The 5,940-nt window shown below is 42.6% G+C and overlaps 1 long non-coding RNA gene across 1 annotated transcript in view; it reads left to right on the top strand.

Moving 5' to 3' along the window:
* The first annotated feature begins 1,054 nt into the window (after nt 1-1,054).
* The window catches only part of LOC129812048 (uncharacterized), a 26,649-nt gene continuing 21,763 nt past the window's right edge, over nt 1,055-5,940 (top strand). The window contains exon 1 of the long non-coding RNA XR_008752975.1: nt 1,055-1,320. This is a non-coding gene — a long non-coding RNA (uncharacterized LOC129812048). The remainder of the gene's footprint in view (nt 1,321-5,940) is intronic.

The following is a 5,940-nucleotide window of genomic DNA, read 5'->3' as shown; positions in this document are numbered from 1 at the left end:
GATATAGGGCGCCATTTGGGACAGTCATCCAGCGGTGTTCATTATGCTGCTTGATCTTCTTGTCCGTGGCCCAGTTCAGTTAGTTTTAACATGCATTCTTACATCGTCCATTCCTACACGTATCTCTATGGTTAAATAGTTATATTGCTTTCACGGGTCCAACCTTGGGCCCATGTATTGCCTATTATTTGAATGCTGGCTTCTGCTGAGTGTTACTGAATGTTTCTTGTGCCTCTCAGCCCTCCATGAGGATGCTCCTACTGGCTCCTACAGATAAATAATTAACTGAAGCAGCTAGGCTCATTAAGCTTGGAAGACACAAACCCGCTCAGACGTGAAGCCTGAAGTGGCCAGCACCTTGTCCTTGGCTGATAACACAGAGAGACCAGTCTAAACACCAGCTCTCTACAAATGCTCAATGACATTATTCAACCCCTCCATCCTCATCCTCTCTAACCACTCTCTCACACACACACACACACACACACACACACACACACACACACACACACACACACACATTCTTAATTAACATCTCCCAGATGTCCGGCCCATGTCATTACCCACGATTCACTTTCGGAGCCGCCCTTCCTATTTCCACCACCTCACAGCGCTGTGGACTGTCAGACCAGGCTCTCCACTGCTCATTCACACCACCATTAAGACTGGCCTCTATCCAGGCCAGCTCTCTGGAGAGGGCAGACAGACAGGCAGACAGACAGACAGACAGACAGGCAGGCAGGCAGGCAGGCAGGCAGACAAACAGACAGACAGACAGACAGACAGACAGACAGACAGACAGACAGACAGGCAGGCAGGCAGGCAGGCAGACAGACAGGCAGGCAGACTCACTCACTCACTCACTCACTCACTCACACAGAGAGAGAGAGAGAGAGAAAAACTAGCGAGGTTCTGTCACAGGGGACACATTAGCTCTCTTCATTAAGGGCTCAAAGTCTAGCAAATACTCCCAATACTGTCTAACAGACTAGGTCTGGGGGTTGGTAGCGAGGGGTGGGGAGGGAATGTGTAATGTCAAGGGTGATTTCTTTAGATGAGACAGGATTATGAATAGTTGAACACAGTGTGATACATGATCTATATCAGGCTGCCTTTTGCCTTTGCCCACTCTATTTCTCTCTTCTGTTCACTTAGTGAGAGACGGATTATATTATGCCTGATTATATTGAGGAGTGGACCAGCACTGGAGATAACCCTGTACAGACACAACATCTGACTATAACCTCTACCCTCTCTACCTCCAGCTATAGTCGAGTCCTACCAGTCCACGGCCAAGGGACGACCGGCCACACGTTAAAGGTACGTCTGGGCAGTTTTCTTCCTCTTGCTCCTCCTCTTCCTCTTCTCTTATTCTTCCTCCTCTCTGGTTGTCAGCTCTAAGACAAGCAAAACAGGGTGGGACGAACAGTGGAGCTTTAGGTGGAACTGTTTAAGCCCCCCCCCCCCCCCCCACACACACACACACACACGCGCGCGCACACACACACACACACACACACACACACACACACACACACACACGTGTGCATGAACACACACTGACACATACACATACACACACACACACCACTAACTCCCGAGGGTGTTGGAGTCAAGTCTGTGCCTAATTGTTTCATTTGCAGCGGCGTGGTTGCCGGATGCACACACATAAAGAGCCCTGATGCAGGGATTTGAATAATTCTGCATCATCACAACACGCTCTCTATACAAAAGGTAGATAAAAAGACATTTAGAAAAAAGACAAATGGTGGTGGAAGCTGGCATTTAGCAGGCATCGCCTCTTCGTGCGGCTACAACAAGGCTTAGCTTGGAAGCGACAGGCGAAAATTGCAAGTGGAGAAAAGGAATGAGAGAAAGAGAGAGGGGGGGAGAGAAAGAGCGAGAGGGAGAGAAAGAGCGAGAGGGAGAGAAAGAGAGAGAGAGAGAAAGAGAGGGCGATAAATGGAGGGATGGGATGACTTTTCATGACCAGAGGCATTTATCTTTATCCTTCCTTCTCTCCTGCTTTTCCTCTCTTCCATTCTGCGTGACGACTTTAACTTTCGTCTGGCGAAGTGCACACACACACGTGGGGGGGAGTCACCTCTATATGGCAGCCCTCCGTTTAGACACACCAGGTGTGGTACACACTATACTTATTTCTCCCATGTTCACTCTTTCTCTATCTCCCTCTCTCCCTCCCTCACCCCCTTTGTCTCTATTACTCACTCTATGAGTAATTGAATTTCTGAAGTGCTCAACAGTTTTGTTAATTTCACCATGTCATCTGTCACTCAAGGTGTGGGTGAAGAGAGAGACTACCCAGCTAGCACATATTGTTCTGAGAACCATATGTTTCTTAGAGCTTGGTGAGAGCGTGGTAGTCCTATGGTTATTTTGCATACAACCTTCCCACAACGTTCTGTGAATGGTGCAGGATACCCAGGTAGCACATAATGTTCTGAGAACCATATGTTTCTTAGGTGGGAATTTCAGTCCTTCTGCATAAAATGTACTACAGGTTTCCTCATGGTTCTATTTAAACTCATGTTCTCAGAACGTTCAGAGAATGTTAAGAAACAACGTTCTTCTGTAGGGATCTTGTACTTCAGCATAACATTTTCTGCAGGTTTCCTCGTGGTTTAATTTAACAACCAGCTCGCACAGTCTCACGTCAGAATTAGACGTTCATCCACGTTTCTCAAACATCAAATTTCAAAGTTGTTCCAACGTCCAATTTAGAAGTGTTTAAGATTAGGTTTAGGCATTCACTTTTTAAGGGCAGGGTTAAGTTCAGGCATTAACTCCAAATTCCTCAGTTTAGGCATTAATACTGAATGGTTAAGGTAAGTGTTAAGGTTTGGGGTAGGCTTAAAACCGAAATATATATATTTTTTAAACTTTAATCGCTGGATTTGAACTTGCAACCTTTGGAATCAGATGCTTATGCCAATCCACCATCCCGTCCACAAGGCTCTACCATAACTGAAGCCTTCTTTAAGGTAACAGCGCTCACTGTTGCCAGTTTCCATGTCATCTCCCGACATTCTCAGACATGGATGGACATTGAATACTGACTGGTATCATGGGTGACCTGGCTGCTATTTAAAGTAATGTTGTTAGAACATTCAGAGAATGTTATTCTGTGGGAATTTCAGTATTTCAGCATAACGTTTTCTGGCCTGTTTCCTCATGTTCTCTGAACATTAAGAAAATGTTCCGTAAATACAAACACAGGGAAACATTAGTAACATTCAAAGACCGGTCTAATAATGTTATTTAAAAAAATATACATTCCGTTCTCAGCATCAACAAAACTCTCTATCGTCTTGTTAAGTGTGGTCAAACCTGATCTTAATGAGTGCTTGTTTCCTTTAAAATAGGGTTGAGTAAGAATATACTACAATGAACAGCTTTTTATGAGTTAAAAAACCAACATGGCATGCTAGCTCCATCCTGGTGGCGCAACGGACTATTTCCATGAATAGAGACCAGAAGATCATAGGTTTGAATCTAACTGATGCCGTGCCACAATACAAAAAAAAGTATGTGTTTTGCATAATTAATGCTTTTAACAAATGAATTTCCATGTGTCATATTTGTACTTGGAGTTAAAAACAGTTAACCTAAGCTAGCAGTGTTATTAAAAGTCTTATTGAAACATGTTCTCCGAACGTTAATAAAACCTTCCAGGAAAACTTTCAGGGAACCATAGGTAAACATTCTCAGAACCTCCCTGCAATCTAAAAATGTTACGTACCTAGAACAGGCAAAATTCTCACATGTTTAAAAAACTGTTTTTACCGGCCAGGAAACGTATGGCTTCGTTCCCAGAACCAATGGGAAACCAAAAAAAACTACAAAGGAACCAAATGTGCTAGCTGGGTATTCTCTAGAGAGATTCTATGCTGTAATTATTAGTTAACATCATATAAAACAAAACATTTACACTGACACAAAAACACATATTTTCATATTAAACACAAAAGCACACCCAGACTTTAAACACTTGTGTTGAATCTACTAATCTGAAATATTGTAGATCTGGGACGTTTTGTTAAATCCGTTGAAACTGTAACGGCTGTCCTCCTCCTCTTCATCCGAAGAGGAGGAGCAGGGATTGAACCAAGGTGCAGCGGGTTGTGAATCCATAATGAATTTATTGACAAGACGAAAAACGAACACGAACTACACTTGAAATGATACAAAATAACAAACGACGTAGACTGACCTAAACATGAGAACTTACATAGACACGAAGAACGCATGAACAGGAACAGACTACATACACACCGAAACAGTCCCGTGTGGTACAAAATAACATACAGACACGGAAGACAACCACCCACAAACAAACAGTGTGAAAACACCTACCTTAATATGGCTCTCAATCAGAGGAAATGAAAACCACCTGCCTCTAATTGAGAGCCATATCAGGTCACCCTTAAACCAACATAGAAACAGAAAACATAGACTGCCCACCCAAACTCACGTCCTGACCAGCTAACACATACACAAACTAACAGAAAACAGGTCAGGAACGTGACAGAAACATCTTTTCAATTTGATACATACTATTATCTTAGGCTCCAGATGATATGAGCGCAACAATCATCACAACGTTGAAAACATTTACAAATCTCTGTTTTGAAAAGTACGTTGTTTGATCATTGCGACACGTAGATATTGAGCCATTTCCATAACAACCTCATTTCAGAGATTCCGCGTGTGACTCCTAAGGCACAGAGCACAGACGGCGATACCAACAAAGAACATAATCACGTTTTGGCAATTGAAATATTACCACCTATTAAACAGACAATCTCATCAAGAAGACCAGATATGTTTGAGATTACAAAAGCAGAATTTAGAGCCTTCCAATGGGTCTAATTAAAATGAAGCCATCACTGGAAAACAAAGACGTTAAACCCATTATGAGACAGAGAAAGAGAGGGAGAGAAAAGAGAGGGAGAGAGACTCTTTAAAAATTCTCATCAGCCATAAACTGATAAAAGAGGACTGTATATGTGAATACCTTTATTCTTTTATGTCTTCTTTAATTCTTCTTTAATAGAAGAGGGGTTCATCTGGGGAGTATAATGCAGTCAGTGGGAGATTGACACAATAGCTAAAATGGTCTGGGATGGATGGATTGTGTTTAGTTCAACTAGATGGGTCTCATTGTGTGTGGGGTGGGGTGGTGAGAGATTTGAGGAAGCATGAATATGTGTGTATGTGACGGCAGGGGGTAGGACAATGTGTGCGTGCTTGTGTGTGTGTGCGTGCGTGTGTGTGTGTGTGTATGCAACGGTATGCATGTGTGCCCATACCTGCATTTGCGTGTGTGTGTTGGGAGGGGTGCTCCAAATAGAAAGGCATTTTGGGATTTTTGCAACACGTTTTCCTTTACAAAGAGCAATGCGAGAATCTGATGGAGTCTCCTCCTTAATCACAAAGGCAGGATTTGGCTGCTGCCTCAATCCACTCACTAATTTATTCATTCAAAAGTCTTAATATTTGGCAGTGGGCGAAGGATCACACAAGACATGTAAAGCATTTCCCTGCGACTCTGAAGATTCCTCTTAATTAAGAGGAGGTCAGGGATTTTATTTTCTCCTTTCTAGCATAAAAATAAAAAATAAATGTATTTTTCCAGGCATTCCATTTACAAAAAGATTGAGAGGGAACCGGCTTTGAAGTTGGGTGGGATGACACGCTCACTGTCTCATTACAATCATGTAGGTTTTGTCATTCATAAACACAGAGTAAAATTAGCCAAATAGAAAAACAGACTCGGGTTCAAAGTTCAGTGAGTGAGTATGATATCAACAGACAAACATTGGATCTTTTCATGCAGTTTCTACTTTGGAAGGCAGGTAGATTACATTGATCAAAATGTTGTTCTGTCGTTAAGATTGAAGCTGTTATTTCCCACTGTAG

The sequence above is a fragment of the Salvelinus fontinalis genome, chromosome 15 (assembly GCF_029448725.1).
Source record: "Salvelinus fontinalis isolate EN_2023a chromosome 15, ASM2944872v1, whole genome shotgun sequence".
In the NCBI taxonomy this organism is placed as follows: domain Eukaryota; kingdom Metazoa; phylum Chordata; class Actinopteri; order Salmoniformes; family Salmonidae; genus Salvelinus; species Salvelinus fontinalis.
This window is presented reverse-complemented; position numbering and strand designations above follow the sequence as displayed.